Source organism: Acomys minous, assembly GCF_964271855.1.
Source record: "Acomys minous genome assembly, chromosome: 17".
In the NCBI taxonomy this organism is placed as follows: domain Eukaryota; kingdom Metazoa; phylum Chordata; class Mammalia; order Rodentia; family Muridae; genus Acomys; species Acomys minous.
This window is the reverse complement of record NC_140500.1, coordinates 7,440,880-7,462,453: the sequence shown is the minus strand read 5'-3', so window position 1 is coordinate 7,462,453 and position 21,574 is coordinate 7,440,880. Positions and strand designations below refer to the sequence as shown.

The following is a 21,574-nucleotide window of genomic DNA, read 5'->3' as shown; positions in this document are numbered from 1 at the left end:
AACTTGGGCGACAGTTCAGTGTGTATAGCACTTGCCAAGCGAGCATGAAGGCCAGAGTTTGGTCCCCATCTTCCATGTGTAGGTGAGTATCGCAGCCTGCCTGCCATCTCAGGACACCCCAAAGCGAACAGGATAACCAGATTAGCCAAGATGGCAAGTTCTGGGGTCAGCAAGAGGAGAGACCATCCCTCGACATATTGATATATGAAGATACTGATATGAATACTTCCAAATTCCTTTCTGCACTAACAAAGCTTCTCTGGGATGGTAGACTAGGTTGAGAAACCCTGATGCTAAAGTCAAAGTCTCACATTACCCAAAAGCCCTCAGTTCAGTGGAACATGGTGGACTCCCTTTGTGAACTGGGCTTTCCTGTCTCGCCCTGGGAGGATCCAGGACCCCACACCCTCTACCTGAGAAAAGTCACGTGGCCCTCAGAGTAATTACAGGTGCAGCTCCCTTTCTTCTGATAAGAATCCATTCAGTGAGCACCTGAAGTACCTGTATCTCAGCACCTTAGCCCCTCAACCTTTGCCCATCCTGGAAATCCTCGCCCCCTCTACAAAGCCCTATATATTCCCCTCATCTCTGGAATAAAGTTGATCTGCCTCCTAGAAGCTGATCCCAGAGTGTCAATGTTTCTGCTGATACTCCTGGTGCTTTGGAACCCCTGGTCCATTTGCCCTTGTGGACTTATATTGGCTGACGATTCCAAGGGGCAAGGAAGGTCACAGATGCTGCTGCACAAACGCAACTGTTAACGATGCTCAGGGCTTCTGGGTCAAGATGAATATTTTGGAATTTGAAACAGTTGGATTGCAGAATTCTTATATGTGTGCATTTGGAGATGGACTCCCTGCATTTGAATCGAGGCTAGCTATGAAACTTGGCCACTAGCTTAAAATAAAAATACTGTCCTTTTAATTAAATTAAATGTCATCTCAGTTTTTAAATTAGAACGACACTCTTGTTTATTATATGGGACTGCTGGGAAATTTAAGGTACTTGTATATACCAAGTCAAAAGTATTGTTGGACAAGTGTCTGGTTCCATGAGCGATGGACATTATTATCAAGCAAATGAATTAAAACATTAGCTGTGTATGTAATAGCTCATCTTCTAGACCTTGACATTGTCTAGGCATTCCACTGAGGGAATTCCTAGTTGGAATTAGTCGAGATGAGAAGACCCACTCTCAATGCGAATGCCACTGCTGCATGAGCTCAGGCACCCGCATCTGTTCTCTCTGCTACCAGACTGCAGGTGCCATTTGATTAGGTACCCGGATCCTAGGACTAGAAGTCCAACAGATACCTCCTCCCTTTAGCTGTTCTGCTCAGGTATATTGTCACAGCAGTGAGAAGGAAAAGTTACAGTTATCAATAGGGTAATTGACACTGAGTTAGAGATCAAAAGGCCTTCACCAATTATCTATCCCAAATCACATCAAATGTGAGAAGCCTAAATTCACAGAAGCCAGATTCCTCACTCCTGAGAGTCTCGACCCTGGGAACAGTCCTCAGATGGTAACCTGTCTTTCTCTCTGTCAGTCTGAGGAGAATTGCATGGTCTAATTATATTTACAATGTACAATTGTATTTACCATCAGGAGAAAATGCACATTTAGAGCAGAGAGTCTGACACTTCCTAGTCACAGAACACACACTAGGCAGGCAGTTCTTCCTCTTGGTGGTTGTGAGTGTTCTGGAACCAGCAGTTTTTTCTTGCATGAGGACTGTTATTTTCCATGGAAGGCTGCCGCTGTTATGTGTTTACTCACAGGCTCTGGGGAGTGGACAGCCCAGCCTAGAGAAGGACGTTTGTGTCCCTCAAGTGTGCTGAAGCACCATCCAGAGAGACCCCTCCACGTCTGTTGCTGTCTCTTCTGAAACATACAAGTACAGGCGACACAATCAGCCGGGCTCTCGGAGCCCAGGAGCAGTGAAGTCTTTCATTTCATGTGCTCAAGTGGATTAACTGGCTGTTCGAATGGGTTTAATGGGCATCTTGTTTGTGTCCAGTGAACCTGTTTTACCAGAGCTTTAAATAGTGGTCACATGGCTTCCATACTAGAGCTGTTCAGATGCCGCTGTCCTCAGGGAACCAGAGTCATAGAAATGGCCAAGAAAAGTGCAGGGCTTCCACTGCTTCTGTGAACACTCTCTCTCTCTCTCTCTCTCTCTCTCTCTCTCTCTCTCTCTCTCTCTCTCTGTCTCTCTCTCTGTCTCTCTCTCTGTCTCTCTCTCTGTCTCTCTCTCTGTCTCTCTCTCCCTCTCTCTCTCTCTGTCTCTCTCTGTCTCTCTCTCTGTCTCTCTCTCTGTCTCTCTCTCTGTCTCTCTCTCTCTCTCTCTCTCTTTCTCCCCCCCTCCCCCCGCCCTCTTCCTCTCTCTCTCTCCCCCTCTCTCCCCCAATACACGCAATGCATGTACATAGGAAATGGAATATTAAAAGTCTAATAAACTTTTTCACCAGCTTGGTAAGTGTCAGACTCTCGGGCATTCAGGCTGCAGCTGTGCTCAGGATCGCACTCTTGACCACTGAGCCATCACTCCAGCTCATAGGTCTTCCAAGGAACAGTTTCCCAGCTTGTTTAGGACTTCTGTGTTACTCCATCTGTGTACTGCAAAAATGGAAACACCATTGTTTTTTCATCCTGCGGTTAGGATGTTTAAAAAAAAAAAAGCCGGGATCTGTGGTGCATTCCTGTAACCCCAGTACTCAGGAGGGAGGCAGAGGCAAGAGAATCTCTGTGAGTTCAAGGCCAGCCTGGTCTACAAAGTAAGTCCAGGACAGCCAAGGCTACACAGAGAAACCCTGTCTCTAGAAAACAAAAGAAAAAAAACTTCAAACAACCAACCCACTTCTGACCTCCCCACCCCTACCCGCCACCAAAAAAAAAAAAAAAAAAAGAGAACCATTCTGACCAAAATCAAATTGCTTAAGGAAAGGGTTTATGCCATCTTACAGGTTAAGTCCATCAGCGAGTACACCCAAGGGAAGGGCTAAATGCAGGATCTGGAGACAGAAACCAGGAAAGAAAGCTGTCCACTGCTTACTCCCTATCCTTTGCTCAGCCAGCGTTCTTACACAGCCTAGCACACCCTGCCTAGGGATAGTTCTGCCCACAGTGGGCTGGGCCCTCCTGGATCAATTACCAATTAAAAAAAAAAAAACCTATTCCACAGACATATTCAAAGGGCACTTTGTTGGAGGCAATTCCCCTTAGCTGAACTCTGGGCTATGTCAAGTTGACAGCGGAGGCCAGCTAAGAGTATGGTCTCCTGAAGACAATGAGCAGGGAGGCTACAGTGCTGGTCACCAACCAGGATCCTTCCTGGCACACTGCCTGGCTTCTTTATACAAAGGTTTGGTGACCAGCCATTACTTTGGTACACTCAAAACATTTACGGAAGAGTCTCCATTAATCTCCCCAGTGCATGACAGTGGGATAATAAACCCAAGGACCCTGAGCTCACGTCAGCTCTCATCTTCGCTGCAGACGTCTGCGAGTTAGAAAGTGCACGTGTTGCAATCTCTCAGAGGCAGGCTCGGGGAGCAAGCCCTTCCATTTGGAACAGACTGGCAACCTCTTATTTATTTGCTTCCCCTACTTAATAATTTTTTTCCCAAAACTAAGATATTTCTCACAGGACTTCATCTAGTTTTTCCAGCTCTCATAGTATCAGCCATCTGTGGTCATTTTGCAGAGTCTCTCTAGGTCATGGGAAGGTGCTGTGTTTCCTGTGTCTGTAGCGCACAGGCAGGCCCTGCTCTCCACCACCACTGTGAGAGGGCCGTTCCCTTTGTCTCTAAGGAGAACACACGTAATGACAATGCAAAGTTGTTTTCCGTCTGTAGTCATGGAAACACAGAGTGCTTGTGCATCGACAAAACTCGGGGACCCAACTGAGTTTTACCTCTTTTGTCCACACTGTTGGAGATTTTTTGTGAGAAAATCAATGTTTTCAAATGCCTTGGACAACTTTGAAATAATCACTGAAAAGACATAGAGCATGGGCCTGGAGGAGATGGCTCAGTGGTTAAGAGCACTGCCTACTTTTGCGGAGTACCCGGCTTCAGTTCCCAGCACCCATGCCAATCAAGACAAGCTTCCTGCCTCGGCCTCCTTAGTGTTAGGATTACAAGCATGCGCCAAATATTTGATATCGACAAAACTCGGGGACCCAACTGAGTTTTACCTCTTTTGTCCACACTGTTGGAGATTTTTTGTGAGAAAATCAATGTTTTCAAATGCCTTGGACAACTTTGAAATAATCACTGAAAAGACATAGAGCATGGGCCTGGAGGAGATGGCTCAGTGGTTAAGAGCACTGCCTACTTTTGCGGAGTACCCGGCTTCAGTTCCCAGCACCCATGCCAATCAAGACAAGCTTCCTGCCTCGGCCTCCTTAGTGTTAGGATTACAAGCATGCGCCAAATATTTGATTTTTTTCTAAGTATGAATTTTACATAAAAATATAATCGTGGGCTGGAGAGATGGCTCAGTGGTTAAGGGCACCGCCTGCTCTTCCAGAGGTCCTGAGTTCAATTTCCAGCAACCACATGGTGGCTCACAACCATCTACAATGTTATCTGATGCCCTGTTCTTCAGATAAAGCACTCATATGCAATAAATAAATCTTTAAAAAATATATATATATAATCGTACACATCATACTTATTTTGTTATTCACCTGTTGTTGGACTTTTGACTTGTTTCTGCTTGTATATCATCAGTAAAGATGTCTTGGTAAATACACACTCAGGTGTGCTCACTCTAGCTTTGCTATTCTGTATTGCAGATGAGTGTTCTCATACATGGCCTTTTATTTCATTATTATTATTATTACTACTACTACTACTATTATTATTATTATTTTGTTTTTCACAACAGAATCTCTATATATAGATTTTAAGTAACATTTTATTTATTCTTTGATATAATGCATTTTACATTGTACAATGCATTTTGTAATATCCACCCACCATTTCCCTCATCAGCTCCCATCAGACTCCCAACACACGTCCCCTTCCTGACTTCACAACCTTTTCTCTCCTCATTTCATTGAGTCCATTTAGTCCTGCCTACATGCACATAGCCACTGTATGTGGTACCATCCATCAGAAGCATGGCAACATACCAGTGGCTGCATACACAAGGAAGAGGACTTTTCCTCCCCCATCAACTGCCGATATCACCTCAGCTGGAGCTGGGCCTCGTGCACCGTGCCCCACTCGTGCTTGAACGGAGACTGGCCTAGCCTTGTGCAGGTTACCACAGCTGCTGTGAATTCATGAGTGCAGTGTCCATGGGGTGTCCAGAAGACAGTGTGTCACACACCCTTTATCATTCTCTCCTTTGCATTTTTTTTCTGCCCCTCTTCCTGAGCCTTGGTGGCGTGGTGGTAGAGGGACTGACATAGACGTACCGCTTAGAGCTGGCCTTTCAACAGTCACTTATCATCATCACGTTGACCACTTGAGTCTCTGCCTTGACCTCTGCCTGCTACAGGAAGCTTCTCTCTGATGAAAGCTGACATAGGGTGTAAACATAAATATTTAGAAGGCCACGTGGCAGCATCGCAAGGGGGAGTTTGTAGTTTTAAGGTGAAAAAGATGCCTTGCTCTTGTTCATCATACTGTTTAATACAAAGGGTATCAGTTTTATCTGTCTGGCAGACATTTAAGTTCTTTCCTTTGAGAACTGCTTATCTGTCATTCTTCCCCAGTTTAATTAGGTGTGTGATATGTTGATGTTAGGCACATAAGAGATCATCACACACTAAAGACATTATCTAAATTTATCTTTATTGGAAATATTTTTTTTTCCATTTTAGTGTGTTAAATCCTGAGATACGTGAGTAAAAAAACAACTCCACCATTCCGGCCAAATTTAAAGCAAGCTTTATTAAATATTAAATACTAACAAAGAGATGGACTTTGATCAGGACCATTGCCTGGAATTTCCCAGTTGGAATGGCCTCTAGCCACATGTTACAGGGGTTTATGAGGACAAACCCATAGGCCACTTTCCCATGAGGCTTAGTTACTTTCCAAGAACTACAATTCCCAGCATTCCAAGGAGTTCCTGGGTACATGGGGTTTATTGGTTAATTTGGGGCAATACAAGTGTTTACCTTTTCATTTGATAATGGCACTTCTTAGTTGTAACTGCAAATAATTGAAGTCTTTATTGTCTCTTTTTTCACTTCGTACAGCCCTGCTTTTGGCAGATAGAGTATTAAAATGCTTATTTGTGGGACTGAAGAGATGGCTCATTGGTCGAGAGAGCACTGACCTGGGTTAGCTTCCCAGTGCCCACAAGGCAGCTTACAATCATTTGTAACTCCAGTTCAAGGAACCTGATGCTCTTTTCTGGCTTTGGTGGGCACAGCATGAACATGGTGCACTTTCATTACATGCAGACAAAACTCTCATATGCATAAAATTAAAATAAATACATCTTTTAAAATATCTATTAAAACCAAATTTACTGAAACAACAAAAATATTGACACCAACCTTTGTATTTGAATTAAGAATTAAATTGTTATCTCTTGTAAACAGCCTTAAAATTCATCTGAAAAAATTTTTTTATAAACAGCAACAAGGAATGTTTTTTTCTCATCTAAGCCTCCTTATCTATTGTTCTTGGGTTCCGTTCAATTTTTTTTTTTCTTTTCCCTTTTCCTGCCGCCATGCATGTGTCCCTGTTTCTGGTGGGAAATCTTGCTCAGTGATATGTGTGTTCTCCCATCCTTTGGGACTTGAATTATCCCAGAACCATCTTTTCCCTATTTTCCCCCCATAAATTCTGCTTCTCAAATGACAGTGTCCGGGTTTGGTTTCACGCACATCTGAATGAAACCTCCTTATTTTCTTTTGGAAATATGCACTGAACGTTGAGTGTGCTTTTATTTTTAGAAAGCTACAAGGTGATAATTCAAAGCCTGTGCAGACAAGTGTTTTTAACCTCAAAGCAACTTCAAGAAGTGCAGCTTCATTTGATAAAATTGATCAGAGAGAATAGACTCCTTTTTTTTTTTAGTTTCTAATTTAATTATATCACTTTTCCCTTCCCTTTCATCTCTCCAAACTCTTCCCTGCACCTACCGTTCTCCTTCAAATTCACGAACTCCTTTGTCGCTAATTGTCATTGCACGCACCCGTGTATACATATATGCATATATCTTTCTAAATGTAACCTGCTTGGTCCATATAATGGACCCACATGTATGTTCTTGGGGTTGAGTATTTAGCACTTGACAACCTTTTGGTGTGCCTTCTCTGGGAAAAGGCACCTCTCTCTCACTCCAGGCTTTCCTTAGCTGCTTGTGGTTTTTTATGCAGGGTTGAAGACTCATGGCCATAACCCCCCCTTACTGCCCATCCCCTCCCTTGCTCCCCCAAATCCACTTTGGCATGGAGAATAGCCTCCTTACACTAGAAAATAATCCAGTTAGTTTGCTACTTACTTATTTGTCTGTTAATCATTCATTTTTGAGACCTTCTGTGATTAGGAAAGAAAAATCTTTCTTTTTACTATTTAACACAGCATCTCTTATAGTCCAGGCTGGCCTTGAACTCACTATGTAGCCAACAAAGAGGTTGAGTTACTGTTTCTCCTGCCTCCACCTCTCAAGTTCAAGAGATATAGGAATGTTTTCCTAATTATTATTATTTTTAAAGATTCATTTATTGTGCCTGCATGTAACACCTGCAGGCCCAAAGAGGGCATCAGATCTCACTATAGATGGCTGTGAGCTATCATGTGGTTGCTGGGAATTGAACTCAGTACCTTTGGAAGAGCAGTCAGTGCTCTTAACCTCTGACCCATCTCTTCCACCCCGTTTTCTTAATTCTTATGTTATATTCTTGCTGTCATCTGGCGCAGCCTTATATGTAAACAGAAGTACATAAGTATCCATGGCTATGGATGTACAGGAGGTGATGGTGCAGAAACAGTTTCTGTTTTTAAGACTACCTGTCTTCTTTGATATGGAGGAACAGAACTGGCATGGCTACCTTTCCCTAGCTACTTCTTTCAGGAATACCAGGCTGAGATGTTTAAGACATCATTATGGACATAAGGAATGCCGTCATACAACTGAGATAGGCCATCTGTTGCTTTCATTTCAGAAGCAGCAGCAAGAATGAAATATTTTATATGAGCGAATCAATGACAGACAAAGACACAGACACACTACCTTGGCTATGCCCTAGAAGCAATCAACGGGTGAAGATAGACAAATGCCAAAACGTGGGTTGCCAGGAACCAATTCCCACCTGTTGGTTTGTTTTGTTTTTATTTATTTATTTATTATTTTCATCTAACCACCTTAAAGACTTGGTGCAACGGACACGTGATGGATGGGAGTGATCTTCCACTGAGAACGCTGTGAGGATTCCTGCAGCTCCTGAGCAATGATGTTTAGAGTTTTTGTGTGTCTTCTATGGTTTGATCATTTTCATTGTCCAGAGAGAAAACTTCCTTTAGAAAAAAAAAATTAGAGACTAGAGAGATGGTTCAGCTGTTGAGAGCACTTGTTACTATTCCTGAGGGCCCACATGGTTGCTCACAATCATCTGTAACTACAGTTCCAGGGCATCTGACAGCTTCTTTTGGCCTCCAAGGTCACTGTACACACACGGTTCAGACACACATGCAGTCATGCAGTGATAAGACAAATCTAAATGAAAATATTTTCATTTTTATTTACTATGTGTTTGTGTATGCATGATGTATGTATGTGTGAGTGCAGGCACATATACAACGTTGTGTATGTGTGTAGATCACAGACCAATCTTGGGCGCCAGTTCTCTCCCCCCACCTGGGTCCTCAGGCTTCGTGGCAAGCACCTCTCTTAGCTGATCCGTCTTGCTGTCCCTTAAATGTTAAATTTTCGTGTCCCTGTATCTTAAATAATCAGGAATAGAATAGGCCAAGAGGTAATTGGAGGTAATAGGAGCAGGATGTGTCTTATATTTCAAAGTTAAAAATTATTAATTTAGGACAGAGGTAAATAAGTAGCAATTTGCTACCATCTGTTTCTTATTACAGTGGCGGCGTACAGCTGGCGGCAGCCTAGAGGAACCAAACCAAAGTCAGACCCGAGATGCGCCGGTAGCCAGCAGCACAGACTGGTGAACTGAGTAAGACTGGTGAGAGAGAAAAGCAGGCGGACGCATGAAGAGAAGTCTGTCTTCTAAGCAAATGAAGCCAATAACGCATAATTTACAATAGCGATTTTAGTGTTGAATTTACTCATTTTTATTTTTCCATTCCTTTTATTTCCTTTCAGTTTAACAAATCAAGGACAGATATTTATTATTATTATTATTATTATTATTATTATTATTATTATTATTATTAACAACAACAAAGGAGGAGAACAATTTGTTTCACGAGGCAAAGTCATTTCAAAGTTGTTTGTTTTTACTAGGCATCACTTTTTCTATCCTTTGTTCTCAAGTGTTTAGGTCAAGAGCCATCTGCCCACACAGTTAGAAGTTTATACTTGAGCATACACACTTGGAGGTGGCTTTTAACATCCAAGTAATGAAGCTTTACAGGCAACAGGAGGTCATGTGTACACGATGCACAGACATACGTGCAGGGAAAACACCCATACACATAAAATGTTTATTACATTTTTAAAAACGTGAAAAGATTTTGTCATAGAAATTGTAAGCCTGAGATGACCTGAAAGTGTTGAAAGAGAGAGAAAGAGAAAAGAGTCCTAAAAAGTCCAATGTTGAATGACTATGAGGAAGAACCTATGACAAGACTGAGAAGACAGACCTGCAACGGAAGGGTTGGAAGAACATGGGGTAGAGTTGGGAGATGAGGGGGAGGAGTTGGAAGAATGTGGGGGAGGGGGTTGGAAGAATGTGAGGGAGGGGGTTGGAAGAACGTGGGGGAGGGAGTTAGAAGAATGTGAGGGAGGGGGTTGGAAGAATGTGGGGGAGGGGGTTAGAAGAATGTGAGGGAGGGGGTTAGAAGAATGTGAGGGAGGGGGTTGGAAGAATGTGGGGGAGGGAGTTAGAAGAATGTGAGGGAGGGGGTTGGAAGAATGTGGGGGAGGGGGTTAGAAGAATGTGAGGGAGGGGGTTGGAAGAATGTGAGGGAGGGGGTTGGAAGAATGTGGGGGAGGGGGTTGGAAGAATGTGGGGGAGGGGGTTGGAAGAATGTGGGGGAGGGGGTTGGAAGAATGTGGGGGAGGGGGTTGGAAGAATGTGAGGGAGGGGGTTGGAAGAATGTGGGGGAGGGGGTTAGAAGAATGTGAGGGAGAGGGTTGGAAGAATGTGGGGGAGGGGGTTGGAAGAATGTGGGGGAGGGGGTTGGAAGAATGTGAGGGAGGGGGTTGGAAGAACGTGGGGGAGGGAGTTAGAAGAATGTGAGGGAGGGGGTTGGAAGAATGTGGGGGAGGGGGTTAGAAGAATGTGAGGGAGAGGGTTGGAAGAATGTGGGGGAGGGGGTTGGAAGAATGTGAGGGAGAGGGTTGGAAGAATGTGGGGGAGGGGGTTGGAAGAATGTGAGGGAGGGGGTTGGAAGAATGTGGGGGAGGGGGTTGGAAGAATGTGAGGGAGGGGGTTGGAAGAATGTGGGGGAGGGGGTTAGAAGAATGTGAGGGAGAGGGTTGGAAGAATGTGGGGGAGGGGGTTGGAAGAATGTGGGGGAGGGGGTTGGAAGAATGTGAGGGAGGGGGTTGGAAGAACGTGGGGGAGGGAGTTAGAAGAATGTGAGGGAGGGGGTTGGAAGAATGTGGGGGAGGGGGTTAGAAGAATGTGAGGGAGGGGGTTGGAAGAATGTGAGGGAGGGGGTTGGAAGAATGTGGGGGAGGGGGTTGGAAGAATGTGGGGGAGGGGGTTGGAAGAATGTGGGGGAGGGGGTTGGAAGAATGTGAGGGAGGGGGTTGGAAGAATGTGGGGGAGGGGGTTGGAAGAATGTGAGGGAGAGGGTTGGAAGAATGTGGGGGAGGGGGTTGGAAGAATGTGAGGGAGAGGGTTGGAAGAATGTGGGGGAGGTGGTTGGAAGAATGTGGGGGAGGGGGTTGGAAGAATGTGAGGGAGGGGGTTGGAAGAATGTGGGGGAGGGTGTTGGAAGAATGTGAGGGAGAGGGTTGGAAGAATGTGGGGGAGGGGGTTGGAAGAATGCGAGGGAGGGGGTTAGAAGAATGTGGGGGAGGGGGTTGGAAGAATGTGAGGGAGGGGGTTGGAAGAATGTGGGGGAGGGGGTGGGTGGAAAATGTGAGGGAGGGGAGGGTTGGAAGAATGTGGGGAGGGGGTTAGAAGAATGTGGGGAGGGGTTGGAAGAATGTGGGGGAGGGGGTTGGAAGAATGTGGAGGGAGGGGTTGTAAGAATGGGGGAGGAGATGAGAAGAATGTGAGGGAGGGGGTTAGAAGAATGTGAGGGAGGGGGTTGGAAGAATGTGGGGTTAGGAAGAATGTGAGGGGAGGGGGTTGGAAGAATGTGGGGGAGGGGAGTGAAGAATGTGGGGGGGGGTTGTTGAGAATGTGAGGGGGAGTTGAAGAACATGGGGGAGAGTTAGAAGAATGTGAGGGAGGGAGTTGGAAGAATGTGGGGAGGGGTTGGAAGAATGTGAGGGGTTGTTAGAAAGAATGTGGGGGGGGGGTTGGAAGAATGTGGGGAGGGAGTTAGAAGAAGTGGGGAGGGGTGAGAGGGGAAGAATGTGGGGGAGGGGTGGGAGGGTTGGAGTGGGAGGGGTTGGAAGAATGGGGGAGGGGGTTGGAAGGAATGTGGGGGAGGGGGTGAAGAATGTGGGGGAGGGGGGTTGGAAGATGGGGGAGGGGGTTAGAAGAATGTGGGGGAGTTGGGGAGGGGGTGGAAGAATGTGGGGGAGGGGGTTGGAAGAATGTGGGGGAGGGGGTTAGAAGAATGTGGGGGAATGGGGGTTGGAAGAATGGGGGAGGGGTGGAAGAATGTGGGGGAGGGGGTTGGAAGAATGTGGGGGAGGGGGTTGGAAGAATGTGGGGGAGGGGGTTAGAAGAATGTGGGGGAGGGGGTTGGAAGAATGGGGGAGGGGTGGAAGAATGTAGGGGAGGTGGCTGGGAGAAGTGGGAAAAGGGGTTGGAAGAATATGTAGGAGTGGATTGGAAGAAGTGAGAGAGGGGTTGGGAGAAGAGGGGGAGGGATTGGAAGAAATGGGGAGGGGCTGGAAGAATGTGTAGAGGGGTTCGAAGGATGTGGGTCCACTGGAAAAGCTGAGGAAGTGAGGAGTGATGTTTTGTCTAGGACACTGTCAGGTCCCAGGTAGATGATGTCAGAGCCTCTATCTTCAGACCTTTGTAGATAGAACTACATTGGCCCCTAAAGAAAAGATGTTTCAGTTTGGGGACAATAGCCCAACTGGAGTGTGTTCAAGTGGGAGATAAGATGCTCTGGGAACTGACATGACGATGAATAGAGAGAAAGGCAAAACTGACATCACGATAAACAGAGAGAAGGACGGTAGCTAAGTGGTGAGTTTAGACCAGGAGGGGCAGGAGCTTGAGCCAGATGGAAGATCTAGGGAACATTTCTCTGTAAGTCCTTCTGCCCGGGACCAGCATGCTTATATTCTGATCGGAATGATCTCTAGGGAGACAGATGTTGCCCAAGTGAGAAGGGTAGGATAGAGTGTGCAAGGAGAAGATGGCTCGGGTAAGTGTAGGAAGGGCCTACACAGGACAGAGGGTGAAGTCAAGCTCATGAGCACAGATGAAGACTGTAATACATTATGGCAGATTCTTGAATGTTCTCCCCAAATTCATTATTGTTTTAGGAGAGCAAAAGCCTAGGTCATCGCCTCAGAGTGAGGAGCTAGGGTGGTGGATACAAGAGAATTTGCCTGGAAGCACTTGGGCCCATTTGAGGCTAAGAATCCTAACAAAGAGCCCAGTGAGCATGAGGAAGTATAATTAACCAGGTTTGGAGTTTCCAGAGGATGGGAGGTGGGCAAGAGAGCTGAAGAGGAGTATTCCGAATAAAAGCTATTCTATCAATAAATACAAGAACCTAAACTAGATAAGAAGGTTGTGGGTAAAGTACCATGAAGAGGAGATAGGAGAATCAGAGGTCCAAAGCAGCTGAATAACTGTGAGTCAGCTACAGAGAAAGTGACCTGAAAATACAGAAAGTGGTGACAAGAAAGAAGTGAACTTGAACTTGAGCTTGGAGGGGTGGCGGGATTACTGGGAAAACAAACAGAAGTATGACCAGTCAAGAGGCAACTTAGGTGGAGTGAAGGACACCACAGCTCAAAGGAGGCAGGATGGGAAAGGACCCAGGAGGTTGAGAAGTTGGGTGCTTGGATACTGGCATTCCCAAGACTTTCTGCAGTAGTTTTGTAGCATGGCCAAGGCTAACACCTTCATGGGCAGCACTGATTGAATAAATAAACAAAATGAGCTAATTGGCGATGAAGCTATAATATATGAACACAGTTTTATTGGAAGTGGCACGGGAGGGGGGAAGGAAGGGAGAACACTCACTAGGGGTGAGGGGGAAGGGAAGGAGAGAGGGTAGGGAGGTGGGGAAGAAAAGGGGGCCCTGGAACCAAAATGTCTGGTTTATACAGTGAATCTCTGGGCGAGGGGAAGCCCCACCCCTAAGCAGAGGGTAGGCCACGCCATCCACACCCTGTAGCAGGACCGAACAAGCACCTCAGCTCTCTGATCAATAATACAGTCTGATGACAGGGTCAAGGAGCACTGGAGGTCCTGCCCAAGAGGAGCCTAAAGGACTCACAGAACAGCATCTCCCAAGCTCGGCCTTGTATTACCATCACCCAGGAGCCTTGATACATATGTATTCCCAGTTTCCAGTGTGTATCCACAAAATTGCATGTGAGCAGGTGGGAGCCCAGGATGGGAAGTGTTCTTAAGGACCCTAGATGATTTTTAGTGCCATCCACCTTTGAGGGCTGCGTGCCACACAGTCAACCTATCCTATGGATTTGGTGGAGGAGGATTAAGGGAGGAGGAGTTGACCTTGGCTCCAAGGCATCTTCCTGGAAGTATCCAGTATAGTCGGGAACGAGAAGTGACAACAGCACCAAGAACAATAATGAAAACAGCAGTGGGAAGCCAACCGGAAGTGGGGGCGGTCCTGTGATAAGACAGTTGATAATTTGAGAGTGTGAGGCATGCTCTACTTCATTCATGACCATAGGGCTTTCAGCCAGATCCCCGTCCTTTCCCTCGGCCCCGTCAGTGGTAAAATGAGGTCAAGATGTGTACATTTCAATTATTGGCAGGATACAAACACCCTTGGCAGAGTGCCCTTAATAAACACAAATTCCTCTATGGAAAACACTTTTGTATCTTCTCCATGGATGCTCATGTAAAGCTCTTTTATTATAGTACTTTTGCATACTTCTCATTTATTAATCAATAGCATGTTATATATAATTTGTTTTATTCACAGGTAGATGCATGCATAGAGAAATGCTCCTTAACTTATTTCCAAATAAACCCAATGTAAGTAGAAACTATAAACAAAAAGTGCATATAACCACTTAACTTGCTAACTATGCTATCTTATCACTGCAACTGGCTGAACAAAGTGGTGGGTGTTACTCCTTCTGGTGGCATGCCTGGCTAGGAGCTTCTGTGGGTGCCCAGCATTGCCTGGGTGTGTAGCTCTCCCTGTTGCTAGTTGGGTTAAAGGTCATTATTCAAAATTTGGAGTGTGGTTCCAACTGGCTGTGTTTGGCTCTCACGATACTGTAAAGCTAGAAAACTGTAATCACACTGTGATGTATTGGGAATCACCTGTGTCCACGTTCAGGAGGTCGCGGGACAACAGGCAATGGTTGGCAAGGACCAACCAGTCAGGGTCACAGCTCTTCTTATGAAGCCATTGCGTGAGCAGGCTGTGGTGCTCTCACTTGCAACCCCAGCATTGGAGAAGCTGAGGCAGAAAGACTGCCATGAATTTGAAACCAAGTCATTGACACATGCCTACATCTACATTGTGTCTTCTCTTGCCTAGTGTGTAGATTGTCACTAGCATCTTCAGAGAAAGGAAGGGACAAGGACAATGGACTGTACGGTTTTTCCCTTTTGCTCTGTGAATCCTCCTTAGGGGTTGTTGAGACGACACATGTGCCAAGTGGACAAGTCAGTCCCCGGCTAACAGTGAATGTTAGTATACCTTCAGTAAGTGGTTGTCACTGTCCGTCATCAATAGTCGCTCAAACTGAGGTTGTTTGAGGTTTTACAAGTCAGTGATAGTCCTAGAAGAATTAAAAACAATGTGTAAAAAACACAGGCATATCTTACACTGCATCCTTTTGAGAGTTTTCCTGATGCTGTTTATGTGGGGTTGAAAGGTTGCAAGGACACATTTCATTTCCTCTGATAAAGGCAGGAAGTTGACAAAAGGGACCAGATGGCTTGCTCTTTGGGTCTCTAGTTACTAGAGACAAGAGCGTCACTAGGACAGAAACCTACCCAGGAAATGCTCCTTTTTCTGCCCGTTTTACACATGATGACCCATTGTCTCTTTATATACTTTGCTGACTGTGAATCTTCCGAAGGTGAGTCATGGAGAACCAGTTTGCTGATTCCCCAGCAGCCTTCAGCAGTGACGAGCCTGTAGCAACAGGCTACAGCACTCCAAGTCTGTCATGGCTCGGTGGGAGAAACAGGCCTTCCCAAAATATCTTTAATAGCACAGCTTTTCTTCGGGCCCTTCTACTCTGATTTTTCTGACTGTTGTACAATAAACATATATAAATCCAATTTGAAAAATTTCGAGTCTCGTAAATGGGCCAGAAAATTTCAGGTCACTAAGAGTAACTGGGCTGAGCAGCCTCTTGGCACCAGTCTCTAATACTTAACATCTTTCCCTGGGCTGTAAATTAAACAAGATTCACAGGGCTTAAGTAGCCAGTTGTGGGCTTGTTCTTTGGCACAATGGACTCAAACAGCAGTACGCTGCTGTATGGAAAATGATTAAATGTCTTATTTCTCAGAACTACACATCATACCCCAATCCTACTACAATCATGGTAGATGAGAAAACGTTTTCATCTTCAGAAACTTGATAATGCCCCACCAGGAAGGCCTTGTTCTTTTGTGTTTATAAAGGACCAATACATGTTGGTGCTCACTGCCAATGTGACTTTGAAGGACAGATACCATCAGGGTTTTCACTTGAGCATCTGTTTTTTGGCAGACTTCACCAAAGCTAAGGTCATGTGGGAGAAGGGAACCTCAGTTGAGCAGTGCCTCCACCAGACTGGCCTGTAGGGAAGTCTGTGGGAGGGTGTTATCTTCACCAGGGATTACGTGACACTGTGGGTGGTGCCACCTCTTGAAGGGGGCTATTAGTTGTTCACGAAAGTAGGCAGAACAGGAGCCGTGGATCAAGCCAGCAACTGTCTCTCCTCCATAGCTCCTTGCCCTGCTCCTGGTTGAGCTCCTGCCCTGACTTTCCTCAGCTGACTGGGCTGCGATCAGTACCTGTAAGCCAAGACAGCCTTTCTTTCCTTAGTTGCTTTTGGTCATTGTTTCATCACAGCAAACAAACTAGGATCCACTTCCATTACAGTACATAAACCTTTTAGACTTTTGTAATAGGCAGTCATGTGAGAAAGAGAAATTTAAGTTATGCTTTCATTTGTTTGCATGTTGTGGACTGATTGTATCTCTGACCTGTGAGCCTCAACACCCCACTCCTCACTTATGCTGTTTCTTGTTGGATATTTGGCCACAGCAATAAGAAAAATAACAAATATGTTTTCTTTCAAGGACTGAAGGATGGACCAGGCTAAGATGGTGGGTGCAGGGGGAAAAGTGCACAAGGAGGGAACATAGCTCCCTTCCTCTCAGTGTAGGGGGGGGCTTTCACTTCCCTCTCACCCTTCTCATTTTCATAGTAGCTCCCCACTGGACACATGGAGTACAGAGAAGTGGAGGGAGACGGGAGTAGACCCAAGGAGCGAGAGGGGCGTATTCAGTACAGGAGTAGACCAGGAGAGGCCGGAACCCTGAAAGGAATAGTACCTCTTGATTATGTCTTTTATTGGTTGATTAGACACCTAGCTATCTACTAAGGTGTCAGACACTGTTACAAGTCCCCGGCGACAGAAAGATCCATAGTACCAAGTATGCGGCACCGTGGAGAAGACTAACCACACACAAGTAAGTGAAATTCCCATCGAAGAGGAAGGTTAAATTCCAAACGCATGACATGGCTGTTTGAAGAAGGCTTCAAACAGCTGCATTTGGGGAGACATCTTCCCTGCAAACATCTGGTAAAGATAACAGGAAATCCACTTCCTGGAAGAACGGCAGATCTGATCCTTTGAGTGTGGGGGTTGGGGCGAAACAGTATCAAGCTATTAGACCGAGACCAGAGAGAAAGGAGTAAAGTCCATGAGATGTCCAGTTACGGAAGATACCCTGAGGCTGGGCAGCTCTGTGTGCCTGTGTGCAGGATAGACGGTGCCTCTGAAGCAAAGGCATCAAGACGGAAGCGCAGGAGGCAAAGTGTTCCCCATAGACCTGGGCTGTCTCCAGGGTCCTCAAGAACACATCTGCACGGAGATTCCACGCAACCCAAAGACCAGAGACGATACTCTCCCCCGCTCTGTTTGTGCCGTTTCTCCTTTTCCCGTGCCAACTTGTCCTTAGAACTCAACCCTTTACCTGTATCTTTCTTAAGTAATTATTTAGTCAGTTAGTCTGTGGTTGGGCGATTGTGTAGCTAGAAGCAGACAATGCCTAAGGAAGCAGCGCCGTCTGCGCGTGCGCTCATCCATGTGTGGCGCTCAGCGCTTACCTTCTCGCGCCTCCTTCTAGCGCTCTTCTATTGCCCTTCATCTTGTTTTCCGAGACAGGATCTCTCACTGAGCCCAAAGCTCACCACTCAGGCCATACTGGCTGGCCGGGGAGCCCCTGTGGCATCTGCCTACCTCTTCTCACAAGCGCTTGCCGTCACCTGATAAAATGCCTGGTTTTTACTTGCGTGCTGGGGGTCCAAACTCGTGACTCATTTACCCCACTGAGCCTTCTCGTCTCTCTACCACCTTCGGGAGCTCCTATACTTCAAACGATCCGATCGCATAAATTCTTAAAGCTGTTCCTAATAAACATGGAGACTTCATGTAAAGTTAAAGTACGTGAGGGTGCTTTATCCCGACATTCCTGCTTTTTCTTCCTTTTTTTTTTTCCTCTTAAACTCATTTTTTCTCCTTTTCTCCTTCCGGTGTCCCCCAGAAACGTTTCAGGGTTCTCATTCCTTCACTATTAATTAATCCGCTAAGAGGTACTTTAGGAAGCCCTTAGGTCTCCCCTTAACTTAGGCTTTGGAAGGGCATGTTAAGACCTCTGGTGTCTGAAGTGTCGTCCCTAAAACGTTTCCAGCAGCTTCCAGGGCTTAAGGAGCTGGCCCTGCTGCACAGGATTCTGTAATCAGGTGCAACCCTCAACTTCGATTAGGATTTACACACGATCAAATTTTACCACGTTCCCTGAGCTGATTAGTTGTATGAGGATCAAGGGAAAAGTGATCAGCTAGCAATCATTATGTGATTCTTTTTTTTTTTAATATACAGATTAATCCCAACACAATTAACATGGCTTTGATACCCCAATGTCACCATTCGATAGAGAGCATACATGCTCAAAACATAAACAGAGACCCGACCTCTCCACCCCGCCAGAGCTCCCACAGCTGGCTTCTCCAGCTTCTCTGGGCTCTATCTGGAGAGTCGCCTGACTCCTGTCCACAGCCTCCCTACACCACCAGACCTAGCCTGGGACCCACATGTAGAGTGCTGGCCTAGTCCAGCCATCTGCCTGCACCACAACCTATCTGTAGGATTCCCCCAGCACCACCACAGAGGTCCCCATGTGATTTTTCCTCTTTTCCCTGGTTTTTCAAGACAGGGTTTCTCTGTGTATCCTGGCTTTTCTCAAACTCATACTGTAGACCAGGATAGGCTTAAACTCAGAGATTCAACTTCTTCTGCCTCCCCAGTGCTGAGATTAAAGATGTGAGTCACCACTGCCTGGTATTGTGAGGTGTGTGTGTGTGTGTGTGTGTGTGTGTGTGTGTGTGTGTATGTGTGTGTGAATATTTTGTCTGCATGTATGCCTGACGAGGTCAGAAATAGGCATCCCTGCCCCTGGAATTAGAGTCAAGGTTGGTTGTGAGCTACCATGGGAATGCTGGGAATGGAACCCAGGCCCCCTCAAAGAGCAACAATGCTCTTAACCACCAAACCACCTCTCCAGTTCCAATATTACATTGTTTTTAATATCAGTCTGACAGTTGATGGCACTGAACAGTATCGTTAAAACTATTATTCTGTTGAAAAATAGAGTCTCAGCTTTAAGGGAAGTCTTTAAGGTTTAATAAGTTGCAAAATATTTCTCAGTGTTCAAGTTGCTTCTGTTAATTTTCTATGACTATGACAAAACACCTGAGAGAGTTAACTTACAAAGAGGAAAGGTCTGTTTTAGCTAATGACTTTAAAGATGTCAGTCACTAGTGGGAGGCACACAGGGTTTACCTATTTCTGTCTGGTGATAAGTCATGACCCCATGGTAGGGGAGTGGTGTGTGGTGGTGTAAAAGGCTTGCCTGATGGCAGCTGGGAAGTGAAAACGGGAGGTGGGAAGAAGAGGAAACAGATCTTAATATTGCCTTGAATATCATCCTCCAGTAAGTGACCTAACTTTCTTCCCATAGGCCTCACGTCAGGTGCCTTCCCGCAGCACCAGGGGCAATGTCTAGGAGAGGGGACTTTGGGGGACATCTGAGGTCTCAATGGCAACACCACCCTTTGATTAGGAAAGCAACTAACACACAGGAGGAGCGTCTTCAGGTGGCTTCAGCAGCGGCCGATGAAGAGGTGCAGGCGCGGTGATAAAGCAGCCACAGCTCCCCATGTCGCGAAGAATATTAGACTTGTAAACTCTGGCAAATTCTTTCCAGTCCACTTTTAGCCTGGCACTACTCACAGCACTAACTTCAGCCTTGAGCATGGACATGAGCCAATGAAAACGAAATTCACTCACGGAGGTGGGGAGGGTACAGGGAGCGGGGAGCGGGGGGTGGATGAGAGCTCTCTGTGGGTGATTCAATGAGGTGGGGGGGAGGGGGAGGGGGCGAGGGGGGCGGGGGGGGGGGGGATGAGAGCTCTCGGTGCATGCGCAGTTGTGATGCGCACGTGGTGAATGCCCGGAAGTTTGTTTCTGGTGGGTCTGCCCATGTGAAATAGAGAATGTGAGTTTTCAGGCAGATATACACAGCTTTCCTCCCCTCCTGCTTCGAATCACTGAATGTTGATAGTATCAGTTTATGACTTTTGCTTGGTGTGTTTAAAAATATCTTAGGGGGAGTCTAATTGTCACCCAATTTCTTAATTTAGCAGGATATTTGTAAATTTGAGCTCAGGGTAGGCTTCTCGTCTCAAAGCTGGTGGCCGACACCACGATTTGTACACATTCATAACCGTTGAACTTTTCTATAATTGTGGATTGTATAGGCATCTATTTTAAAATCATAATCTCATTAACTCTGGGTCCGTGTCTTTCTTCTCTTTTCCTGTTGGATGGCGGTTCCCAAATACTTAGTTAACAAATCAAGTTTTGTTGGACTCAAATCAAAATGCAGTGTTAATCTTTCTATGCTTCTGCAAGTGTATGTACTGTCTAAGTCACTGAACTTTGCCCTTGAAAACTGGGCTGTTGCAGTCATTGTCAATGGCAGTCTGTACAGGAAGAACAATCAAAAAAATAAAAATAAAAAAGGCTTCAGTACTCCCTTGCTTATTTGGTTCTAGTAACCAATTCCTTTCATTCCTTTTATAAATTCACCTTCTTACTTTAAAATGAGACACTAGATGTGAACATCAAAAGACAGAAAAAAAAAAGATAATCACTCAAGTCATGGTGCGTGAGAACAGTGAGCTTGGCTGACTCCTGTGTTCTCTGTGGACTTTGATCAATATTTCTAAGTGAAAATAGTCCACATTAGGTCAGTGAAAGGCTTATGGGTGCTTTCAAGCTTTCTGCATTCCTAAGATGCCAAAGTATAAGCTTTTTACAATTATGTAAAAGTTGTTTTTGAAAATCATACCATTAAAAAACATGTTTTGGGCTAAGTCATAGTGTAGAAGTTCCATAAAGTTTCTTTTTACAGGCATATAAACTTATAGTGCTGGAGCTGGAGAGATGACTTAGTGGTTAAGAACATTGGCTACGCTGGGCGGTGGTGGTGCACACCTTTAATCTCAGCACTTGGGCGGCAGAGGCAGGCGAATCACTGGGAGTTCGAGGCCAGCCTGGTCTAGGACAGCCAAGCCTACATAGAGAAACCCTGTCTAGAAAAACAAAAGCAAGCAAGCAAGCAAACAAACAAACAAAAAACATTGGCTGCTCTTCCAGAGAACCTGGGTTCAGTTCCTAGCAGGCGCAGGGCAGTTGACAGTTCTAAAGAATCTGACACCCTCTTTTGGCCTCTTTGGGCACAGCACACATGGGATGCAGAGTCAGACATGCAGACAAAACACCCATACACAGAACGAAATAGATATTGGTCCCATGCCACAATCATTA

At 45.7% G+C, this 21,574-nt stretch overlaps 1 protein-coding gene and 1 long non-coding RNA gene across 2 annotated transcripts in view; one reads left to right on the top strand and one right to left on the bottom strand.

The window, feature by feature from the left end:
• The window catches only part of LDHB (lactate dehydrogenase B), a 209,711-nt gene that overhangs the window by 39,675 nt on the left and 148,462 nt on the right, over nucleotides 1-21,574 (bottom strand). The gene's annotated exons all lie outside the window — the stretch shown is intronic.
• On the top strand, nucleotides 6-20,024 carry LOC311587979. Its single transcript, XR_014776030.1, has 4 exons — nucleotides 6-82; nucleotides 9,061-9,161; nucleotides 14,428-14,480; nucleotides 19,704-20,024. It is a non-coding gene; the product is annotated as an uncharacterized lncRNA (long non-coding RNA).